We start from the raw sequence: 11,488 nt of genomic DNA, 5'->3' as shown, positions 1-11,488 counted from the left end.
GGGGCGGTGGGGCCGGCAGAGCGGGTGCTGGGGCGGTGGGGCCGGCAGAGCGGGTGCTGGGGGCGGTGGGGCCGGCAGAGCGGGTGCTGGGGGCGGTGGGGCCGGCAGAGCGGGTGCTGGGGGCGGTGGGGCCGGCAGAGCGGGTGCTGGGGGCGGTGGGGCCGGCAGAGCGGGTGCTGGGGGCGGTGGGGCCGGCAGAGCGGGTGCTGGGGCGGTGGGGCCGGCAGAGCGGGTGCTGGGGGCGGTGGGGCCGGCAGAGCGGGTGCTGGGGGCGGTGGGGCCGGCAGAGCGGGTGCTGGGGCGGTGGGGCCGGCAGAGCGGGTGCTGGGGCGGTGGGGCGGTGGGGCCGGCAGAGCGGGTGCTGGGGCGGTGGGGCCGGCAGAGCGGGTGCTGGGGGCGGTGGGGCCGGCAGAGCGGGTGCTGGGGCCGGTGGGGCCGGCAGAGCGGGTGCTGGGGGCGGTGGGGCCGGCAGAGCGGGTGCTGGGGCGGTGGGGCCGGCAGAGCGGGTGCTGGGGGCGGTGGGGCCGGCAGAGCGGGTGCTGGGGCCGGTGGGGCCGGCAGAGCGGGTGCTGGGGGCGGTGGGGCCGGCAGAGCGGGTGCTGGGGGCGGTGGGGCCGGCAGAGCGGGTGCTGGGGGCGGTGGGGCCGGCAGAGCGGGTGCTGGGGCGGTGGGGCCGGCAGAGCGGGTGCTGGGGGCGGTGGGGCCGGCAGAGCGGGTGCTGGGGCTGTGGGACCGGCAGAGCGGGTGCTGGGGCGGTGGGGCCGGCAGAGCGGGTGCTGGGGCGGTGGGGCCGGCAGAGCGGGTGCTGGGGCGGTGGGGCCGGCAGAGCGGGTGCTGGGGCGGTGAGGCCGGCAGAGCGGGTGCTGGGGCTGTGGGACCGGCAGAGCGGGTGCTGGGGCGGTGGGACCGGCAGAGCGGGTGCTGGGGGCGGTGGGGCCGGCAGAGCGGGTGCTGGGGCGGTGGGGCCGGCAGAGCGGGTGCTGGGGCGGTGGGGCCGGCAGAGCGGGTGCTGGGGGCGGTGGGGCCGGCAGAGCGGGTGCTGGGGCGGTGGGGCCGGCAGAGCGGGTGCTGGGGCTGTGGGGCCGGCAGAGCGGGTGCTGGGGCCGGTGGGGCCGGCAGAGCGGGTGCTGGGGCGGTGGGGCCGGCAGAGCGGGTGCTGGGGCGGTGGGGCCGGCAGAGCGGGTGCTGGGGGCGGTGGGGCCGGCAGAGCGGGTGCTGGGGCGGTGGGGCCGGCAGAGCGGGTGCTGGGGGCGGTGGGGCCGGCAGAGCGGGTGCTGGGGGCGGTGGGGCCGGCAGAGCGGGTGCTGGGGGCGGTGGGGCCGGCAGAGCGGGTGCTGGGGCGGTGGGGCCGGCAGAGCGGGTGCTGGGGCGGTGGGGCCGGCAGAGCGGGTGCTGGGGCGGTGGGGCCGGCAGAGCGGGTGCTGGGGCGGTGGGGCCGGCAGAGCGGGTGCTGGGGCGGTGGGGCCGGCAGAGCGGGAAGAGCTTTGCCTAAGGATGGCACTGGGAGCCAAAGCACCCACATCTGAGCCTGGCTGGCCCTGCCCGCATGGGAAGAATGGGGACAGTGGGGAGACGCGAGGCTGGCGGTGGCTGGCAGGTCTATGAAGCCATTAGCATCCGTCTCCTCACAGAGAAGCTGCCACTGTGCACAGCTCCATGGGCTGTGGGGCACCCTTAGCTCCTGCCGCCAGCACAGGCCTGTGGGGCGGGGCAGATGCAGACTCCCCTGCAGAGGGAGGGGAATGCTCAGGCTGGGCCCCAGCCTGCCAAGGCCCAACGCTGGGCTCAAGACTGGCAGGCAGAGCAAGAACCGCGCGCCAGGGCTCCGCTGTGCCCGCTGCCGCACTCTCGGAGGGCTGGAGGCCCCTCTGCTCTTCCCTCGCTGAGCCGGCCTTGGGGCAGGCTGCTCCCCTTGGGGGCGGGCATGTGGGGGAGTGGCCAGGGTAGGGGATCACGAGGGGCTGGGGTGCACCCAGCATTAACCCATCCAGAGGGGAGGGCCAGCGGCTGAAGGCTGGGGCTGTATCCCCACCGGTGCCCCAGGAGGCGGGGGGGTGGACGGTGTCTCGGGCCAGACACCACGTCCCGGTGCTGGGGAGGGCAGGCGTGTAGCCGTGGGGCAGGTGCCGTGCTGCACGGGGGGCGGCTGGCGTGGGCTGTACACTGCCCGCCCGAAGGGGAACAGCCAGATCCCACTCGGGGGAGGGTTGGGAAGCCCTGTGGCTTCTGCCAGTGTTTGTCAGGGACTGGTGCCCCTCTCTAACGCTGCGGGACAGGGGTGTTGGTAGCTCTCAGCTCCAAAAGGGAGGGGGGGGGGTCGATGGGAAACCCGGTCAGCCTGATTGACAAGGCAGGCCAGCCAATGAGGAGTCAGGAGGCTGGGGCGGGGAGGAGGGGGTTCTGTCCTCCATGTGAGTGGGAGCTGCCTGGGCCAGAGTGGGCAGAGCTAAGGAGAAAGCAGGGGCTGGGCTGCACTTGAGGGACAGGCCACACTGGCCACAGCCCGAGGAGCAGCCCCAGAGCAGGCCAGCGCTGGAAGCGAGCTGCGGCAGCCTGTGACGTAGTGGGGGTACCTGGCTGGTTTCTATGCTGCTGGCTCTGGGGGAACCCCCACTGGCTGCCGTGGGGACCACGACCCAGCAAAACAGGATGAGTCACTATGCAAACCAGTGGCCAGACACCCCCCATGGAGAGGAACAAAGGAAGGTGGATGCTGCCTTGGCTGGGGGGCAGGGCTGGAAGTTAGTGAGTTGGTTGCTGGCTGTCGGAGGGCATGGAGGAGAGCCTAGGGGAAGGGGCTGGAGTTTAGGGGCCCAGTCTCCCCCATCTCAAGGGGGCCTGAGGCATCCTAGCCCAGTTCCTGTAACCAGATTACATCTGTGCTGCGCTGTGCTGGAGGAGCAATAAACCACCCTCAATTCCACCGGCTGGTGCAGTCTGTTTGTGCCATTTCGGGGTGCAGGAGACGGGGAACCCCCAACGCGCCGTCACACTGGTGTCAGAAGTGGGATGCACTGCACCCCGTGGATGAAGCTCCCAGCGGTGAGCGACAAGGCGCAGTAGAAGCAAGAGCCCTGGAGCCAGGCGTGCTGGAGACAGAGCGAAGCGGTTCCTGGGAATCGTGGGGCGCTGCAGCACTAGACTGGTGAGTCTGCACCGAGGGGCCCAGCGGGCAGATGGCCTACGCCCGACTCTTGAAGGCAGAGCTGGTGGGGCTGTGCAGAGAGAGGGGCTTGCCGGTGCGGAAAGCAACCAAGGCCCAGCTGATTACCCAGCTGGAAGAGAATGACCAGCCACGGGGCCAGGATCTTGTCCCCAGGGGAAGCAGCCAGACCCCCCCTGAGAGTGTGTCAGGCTCAGAGAGGGGGAGGAGCGCTGGGACCCACCGGAGAGATGAGACAGCGTCTCCCGGGAGGCCTGCAAGCCGTAGCCCATCTAGGGCAGGGGCCAGCCCAGCGGAGCTGCGGCGGCTGGAGATCCAGCTGCGGATGAAGGAATTGGAAGTACAGGACAGAGAGAAGGACCGCCAGGACCGAGAGAGGCAGCGACAGCATGAGCTGGCCATGGCAGAGCGGAGAACCTGCGGGGCCCCGGCTGCGCCAAGTGTGGATGGGCCCCAGAGTCCCGGGGATGCCAGGCGCTTGGAGAGGCTCACAGTGGCCCAATTGAAGGACGTGGGCGACATAGACGGGTTCCTCAGCTCCTTTGAGAGGGCCTGTGGACTGCAACGGGTTCCCCCAGCTGACTGGCTGCAGGAGCTCGTCCCCGCACTGAGCCAGGAGGCGGCCGGAGTGCTCAGTCAGCTGGAGGACCTACAGCCAGGGGATTACTACCGAGTCAAGGAGGCCCTGCTGCACAAGTTCGGGCTGACCCCCGAGATATACAGGAAGAAGTTCCGGGGGGTACAGAAAGGGCCACGGGAGACCTATGTGGACCTGGCCTCCCGCCTGGCGCAATACTGCCGCAAGTGGGTGTCTGGAGTCGGAGCCCAGACCGCAGAGGAGCTGCTCAAGCTGGTCATGATGGAGCAGTTCTATGAAGCGTGCCCACCCAAACTGAGGCTGTGGCTCAAGGACCGGAGACCAGAGAACCCCCAGGAGGCCGGGAGACTGGCGGACGAGTTCACGGAGAGCCGGTCCGGGTGTGAACGGGAGTCCCGGAGAGAAAGGGAACCGCGCAGAGACCGGATCTCGGCTGAGCGACGGAGGGAGTCAACTACGGGGCGAGACCAAGGAACAGGTCGTCTGCGCCCCAGAGAACCAGCCAGGGCCTGGACAGAGACAGCCCAAAGCCTAACTTGCCAGCGCTGTGGGCAAAAAGGCCACAAGAGGGCTCAGTGCACCAGGTCCCAGGACCGGGGACTTTCCAGGGTTAACTGGCTGGGGCGGGAGGAAGGGCAGGCTGCCCCAGAGGCAGGGGCTGGCAGGCAAACCTCAGCTCAGAGAGAGGGGAAGGATGCTCAGTGCACCTCCCCTGGGAGGTCTGATTCTCAGGAGGCGGATTTCTCCGTGTACCGGGTGGGGGCAGGACGGCCCCTGCGGAGCGAGTGCCTCATACCCCTGGAGGTGGATGGTAGGAAGGTGACGGGCTTCTGGGACATGGGGGCGGAGGTGACTCTGGCCCGATCCGACATAGTGGCCCCAGAGCGGATACTACCCCACGCGCAGCTGACCCTGAAGGGCATAGACGGGTCCCCGTTTAAGGTGCCTGTAGCCAGGGTGCATCTGAAATGGGGGGCCAAGGAGGGCCTCAAGGAAGTGGGGGTGCACCCGCACTTGCCCACCGAGGTGCTGATGGGGAACGACCTAGAGGAGTGGCCCCACGAATCCCAGCGGGCTCTAGTCACTACCCGGAGCCAGAGCCAGCGGGGGGCTGACAACGTGGGTCCAGGGAAGGACTCCTGGCAGCATCCTCAGGGTCCCATCCCAGTGGACACGGGGTCCAGCCAGGCTGGGACTCCGGACCTAGGCAAAGGTGGGGGACAGGTCCCGATCCCTGCCTCAGCAGCTGAATTCCAGGCTGAGGTGCAGGCAGACCCCTCCTTGCAGAGGCTGAGGGACCGGGCTGGCCTCCGTGCAGCTCAGCCCCGGGGGAGAGGTGGCCAGGAGAGATTCCTGCGGGAGCGTGGGCTCCTGTTCCGTGAGTGGCTCCCCCCCAGGAAGGTGAGGGCATGGAGGGTAGAGCGGCAGCTGGTCGTCCCCCGAAAGTATCGCCTCAAGCTGCTGTATTTGGCCCACGACGTCCCCGTTGGGGGCCACCGGGGGATCCGGAGCACCCGGCTGAAGCTGCTCCAGCACTTCTATTGGCCGGGAATCTTTACAGCCGTGCAGCGGTACTGCCGGTCCTGTGACTCCTGCCAGAGGGGCGGGAAGGCCCAAGACAGGAGGAAAGCGGCTTGGGGGTCTCTACCCCAGATAGACCCTCTGGGCTGGCTGAGAGAGTTATGGGAGGGGAAGTCCTCCCTGGATGGAGCATCGGGGGTGGAAGCCGCCCTGGCTGTCCAGAGAAGGCTCGCTGGGCTCATGGCCCCAGCCCGAGAGACCCTGGCCAGAGATCAAGGCCAGCGGAAGGGTGGGTGTGACCCCCGAGGAGAGGCCTGTGCCAGTCGCCCTGGAGCGGGGCGGCGAGTGGACAGAGGGAAGCCAATTCATGTGGGGCCTCGCCACGGCCGGCCCGAGTCAAGGGGAGCACCCATGTCCCCAGGGCGGGTTCCCACGCAGAGGACCCGAACTTCCCTAGGTCACGAGCGGAGTGACCCTGCTCAGTTCGCTCTCGGAGGGGGGAGAACTGTGACGTAGTGGGGGTACCTGGCTGGTTTCTATGCTGCTGGCTCTGGGGGAACCCCCACTGGCTGCCGTGGGGACCACGACCCAGCAAAACAGGATGAGTCACTATGCAAACCAGTGGCCAGACACCCCCCATGGAGAGGAACAAAGGAAGGTGGAATGCTGCCTTGGCTGGGGGGCAGGGCTGGAAGTTAGTGAGTTGGTTGCTGGCTGTCGGAGGGCATGGAGGAGAGCCTAGGAGAAGGGGCTGGAGTTTAGGGGCCCAGTCTCCCCCATCTCAAGGGGGCCTGAGGCATCCTAGCCCAGTTACTGTGACCAGATTACATCTGTGCTGCGCTGTGCTGGAGGAGCAATAAACCACCCTCAATTCCACTGGCTGGTGCAGTCTGTTTGTGCCATTTCGGGGTGCAGGAGACGGGGAACCCCCAACGCGCCGTCACACAGCCAGAGCCGGAAAAGCAGCCAGGGGGCTGGAGGCAGAGCAGCATCTGTGCTGATGCAGAGTGGAGCTGGGTGCAGTGATCAGCTGGGGAGAGGGAGGGAGGCCCCCGACAGAGGGCCCAGCGCAGGGACCCTGTCAAGAGGCCTTGTGGTCCAGGCTTGGCGGGGGTGGCTGAGGCTGGGGAGAAGGGTCCTACTACCTAGAGCTCAAGGGCATGTGGCCACCGCCAGAGCAAGAGTCCGACCCTCAGCATCCCTGCGACACAGCTAGGGCCTGGGCCTTGTGAAGAACAGACTGTGACCTGCCCTGACATCCCAGAGATGCTGGGTGCGGTTCCCACCGCGCGGGGTGGCCTGTTCTCCTCCCCACTTCCCAGCTTCCCTGCATTTTCAGTGGGAAGCTGTTTCCTGCACCGGTCAGTGAGGCAGGGAGAGAACGCCCCAGAGTGGGGATCCCTAGTGACCATGTGACCATGACGAGGTTGGGGGGTCGAGTCCCCAGGAACCCTCGGCCCAGCCTTGTTGGGTTACGCAGACTCTGCCACGCCGGCGCATGGAAGGGGAGCCCGCGAGGGCAGGGAGGCCTCTGGGTGAAGGGAGCGGGAGCCGGGACTCAGATCCCATTTCAGGGGGCAGTGTGCAAGCCAGGAAAGTTCCCCACAATAGCAGGCCCAACCCCCCAGTTACATGCAGCCCAATGAAAGCCAAACGTCCCCAGCCTGCCCACTCCCCCCCCGTTTGGTTTTAGGTTTTTCATGATGTCACCCAAGTCTCGGGGACAATGTTTGGGTTTTTGAGGGAACAAAACCCGCTCTTGGGTGAGAACATTTTGGCCAATAAAACTCGGCACAAAAACTCTGGTACCAAGCAGGCCTCAAAACAACAAGGCTCTTTCTGGGGCACTGGTGGGAGGTTGGGGGTTTCTCCTCACCCTCTCTGGGATTAGCCAGGCCCCCTGAGCAGGGTACCCCCATGGCTAGAGTGGGGGTGAGGCTGCCCGGCTCGGCCCTGGATACCCGGGTGGCAGTGTGGCTAGCTGGGGGCAGGGGCCAGGTTTGCAGGAGAGGAGCCCGGGCAGGTGAACAGAGCTGGGGCCTGACTCATTTTGGGTTCGGTTCCCTGCCGGGCTGTGGGAGTCTACCCCGGAGGATCCCACCACACCGCCATTACCTCGCCAGGCTGGACATGGGCAGCCTGGGATTAGACCGGGAGGCGAAATGAAGTGGGGCTGCCACCCTGGGACCATGCTGTCTGGGCCCAGAGCTGGTGTGATTCCTGGGACTGCGACCAGACAGCTGTGGCACCAGAACCGCAGCGAGAGAGGCTGGGCCATCTCCCCTGGAGACAGCTGCTCAGATGCCAGCCACTCGCCCCAGAGTGGCCGCATGCTGTGCTGCGCAGCACTCTCATGCTGACCTTCACCCCCCACACATGTCCTTCCCGAGGTGCACACAGACACTGCAGATACACACACACATGCACGGGCTGCAGACATGCTGTACGTACACACAATCCATGCAGTCACGTGTGTACAAGCACACACACTGCAGTCACTACATACATAGAATCATAGAATAATAGGACTGGAAGGGACCTCGAGAGGTCATCGAGTCCAGCCCCCCGCCCTCAAGGCAGGACCAAGCTCCGTCTACACCATCCCTGACAGATGTCTATCTAACCTGTTCTTAAATATCTCCAATACACACACTCCCACAGTCCTTCCCACACTGGCAGGCATGCACGCACGTTACATGCACACGCGCACATACGCACGGCCACGTGCACGTTCATTTGACTGCACCGGGCTGCCTGGAGTAAAGTTTGTTGCTGACTCAGGATTTTAGGGGCAGGTCTCCACCCCAATGTCTCTCCCTGACCCCTGGGAGGGGCAGGCCCAGATTTCGGATGCAGCTGAGGAGAGCTGGACAGTGGCTGAGCTACCGCTGCTGGTCAGCCTCCCTCTGCCGCTGGGGATCGCGTACGTTGCGGGGGAGATGGTGGGGCTGGGGGTCAGTCGGCTTGTCTCTGGCAGCCTCATCCTGCCCTGCTCCCCAGCAACGCTCCTTCCCTGCAGGCTGCTCCGGCCACTGGGGGCTCCAGACGCAGAGGGACATTCCCCCCCTTCCTGGTTACCGGGGCTGGTGCCTTGCCCAGGCGTCCTGGGAAGGGCTGGGAGCCTGCAGCAGGCCTGTCCGCACTGGACCATTGCAGGCCTGGGATCTGGGGAAAGCCACAGGGGAGACGCTCCCCAAGGCCTCCGGGCCAGGGGCATGGGGCTCTTTGGTCCCAGAAGATGCTGCTTCCCAGCCAGCCAGTCTGGGATGGGAGTCCCGGCGCTCCCACCCTGCGACAGGATGCCCTGCCCCAGTGGCAGCATGGGCCTGAGGCCGGCTCCTCCCAAAGGGGCTGCCTGGAAGACGCATGTTTATATCTGACTATACTTTGGCACCGTTGCCATGGCTACCTTGGGGCACAGAGCGGCCATGTCAAAGTCCAGACTCCAGCAAGCTGCCTGCCCCCCCCGGAGCAGCGATGGCATGCCCAGGGCAGGCGCGTCCTGCAGCATGGAGGGGTCTGAGCTGCCCAGGATGGTTGCCCCCAATGCCCTCTTCCCCCCACAAGGGGCCTGCCACCCACAGGCTGTGAGGGCCAGACCCAGTGGGTAGCATCTGCCATCCCTCCGCTGTGGACTCGGTGCCCAGAGGGGTCCCTATAGGCCTGGCTGTAAAGGTTGTGCTGGGGCAAACCCCCATAGCTGGAGGGGGGGTCTATGGCTTTGTTTTTTGGGATTTCCTCTGCCAATTGGCTGTTTGCTCCAGCTGCCCCCCCCCCCCGCCCCTTCCACTCAGCTCCTGCTCCTCTCCGCTCTCTGATCGCCACCACCCTCCCCTGGATCACGCTGCCGCTGAGTCCGACCCTTGCCCCGCTGGGTCGGCCTGCTCTGTTCCCTTGGGGCGCACCGCTCTCAGCCTGCCGAATAGGGCTGGGCCCTCCCAGGCATTGCTCAGGGAAGTGGCCTTCACTCGCCAGCCAGCCCCCGTGACTCACCGGGGCGCCCCGATAACAGCACAGTCTGCGGCTCACACGAGCCTGGAGCGCGTGATGCTGAGAGGCCCCCGGGGAGCTGCTGACCCCACCCTAGGGCCCTAGCACGTCCTTTCTGCAGGGGGCACGGCCCTCGGAGGCAGCTGTCGTGGCTGGTACCTCAGCCAGTGCCCTGGGTATCGAACTGGGGATGCAGGTGCTAAGAACATGCTGCTGCAGCCAGGCCCTAGCCCCACCTCCCGTCCCCTGGGGCTCAGGCACAGAGCGGGACACTCACGCTGCCCAGCGGGTGCCCAGGGCTGCAGGGGGGGGTGTATGAGCAGCTTTGCCTCCCTGGTTCTCACCACTACAGCCCACCCACAGCACTGAAGGCAGAGCCGCCATTGGCCCTGGGGTGCAGCTGGGAGCCCCGGGCAGCCGCCCTGGGGGCTGCTCTGGCGTTGCCTCACGGGTAGGGTGCTTGGCAAGGCCCCTTGCCTCTGCCCTCGGGCGGGACAGGCCCTGGGCTGGGCTGGCCCCAGAACGAGGTGGCCATGGCAACCACCATGGGGCAGCAGGTACCAGAGCCAATCAGCATCCCCCTGAGATTCAATGTGTAGCCCCCCAACAGGCCCTCTGGCGGGAGCTCAGTGGTACGGGGAGGCCCACGGTACGCACAGCAGGGGGCTGCGGCATGTCACAGATGGGGAGGGAGGTGGAGAGGTGCCAGACACCCATCTCCTGCAGGGCTTCCAGGGCACAGCTCCCGGCTGTGTTCTTCCTACCCCTGCACCATGTTCCCTGCCCTCGGCACCCCCACGGGAGGAAGGGGGAGGAGGTGGTGTGGGGAGGCCGCTCACTTGGCTGACAGAGGCCCCAGCCCCACTCACAATGACTGGCTGCAAAAAGCCACAGCTGGGCCGAGAGCAGAGGCAGGCAGGTGTGGAGAGCTCTGTGGCCAGTGGCAAGGACCCGCCTACCAATCTGGGCATCAGTAGCTCAGCCCACCGCAGGAACAACCCGTTGCACCTCACACTTGCCCTGGTCTCCATGGCTCAGCCTAAAGGCAGGACTGGACACAGACGGGTGCGTCCAGCCTAGCCTAGTAGCATAGCCCAGGGTCTTTCTAAGTCCTGGTGTGGCCCCCACGCCCTTGGGGAAGACGGGGGCTGGAGATGAGAGCACAGAGGACACCTTGGCCTGCAGCTGTTGTCAGGCTCTGTGGCTGGAGTTGGGCAGAGAACAGAGATTCGGGTCGGTCCTGGACAATTCGGGAATTGGCACTGTCCATTTGGGGCCAGCAAAGTGTGCATGTGTGTGCCTGCACGCCTATGGGTGTGTCCCTGTGCATCTCTGGGTGTTTGGAGTGGGCCCTGTATACTTGTGTGTGTGTCCCTCCTGCACACCTCTGTATGTTTGGGGGGGGTGTCCATGTACCAGTGTGTGTGTTTATGTGTGTCTGCACACCTGTGTCCCTGCACACATCTGTGTGCCTGGAATGTGTCCCTGCACTCGTCTGTGTGTGTCTCCTCCCACGTACCTGTGTGTGTTTGGTGTGTGGGTGTCTGCTCACTTGTGTGTCCCTACACATGTATGTGTGTGTCCACCTGCATACCGCTCTGTGTGTGTATGCACAGCCAAATGTGTTTGTGTGTCCATGCATACCTGTGCATGTTTGGTGTGCATGTGTAACCCAGTGGATTTGAATCCACAGCTGGTTCCCCAGGTGCCCCACCTCAATCACCAGGCCAACAAAGGGTGAAGTGTGTTCGCAGAACGGAGCAACTTCCTCCGGCTGCGAGTGACTTTGCTCTCCTGGGAGGGGACGCTCCCAGCTCAAGTCCTTGCTGAGAACAGGGAGGGGGGTGGGGGGGTGTCTGGCATCTCAGCACTGCAGTGCCCCCCCAGTGGCTAGGAGAAATGCTGCCCAGCTTGCTGGCCGGGCCTGACCACGTCACGTCTGGGCGTTCTGGGTCGGTTGAGCGGGAGCTGGGCAGCAAATAAACGATTCGCCTGAAAAGCGTCACCCAGCTCCCTGCATGGGCCTGGAACGCCTGCCCCTTTCTCCCGCTGCCTCCAAAGGGTTACAGGGATCTGGTTGCCATGGTGCCTTGAACACAGGAGTTGGCATTTGCCCTCTTGAGCACAATAAACCCCCTGGCTGGCGTCCCTGCGCGATCAGACGGCGGGTTCGTGCGCTGGGTGCGGACGCTGCCTGGCGGGAGGGGGCTGAGCTC

Source organism: Pelodiscus sinensis, chromosome 19 (genome assembly GCF_049634645.1).
Source record: "Pelodiscus sinensis isolate JC-2024 chromosome 19, ASM4963464v1, whole genome shotgun sequence".
In the NCBI taxonomy this organism is placed as follows: Eukaryota; Metazoa; Chordata; order Testudines; family Trionychidae; genus Pelodiscus; species Pelodiscus sinensis.
This window is presented reverse-complemented; position numbering follows the sequence as displayed.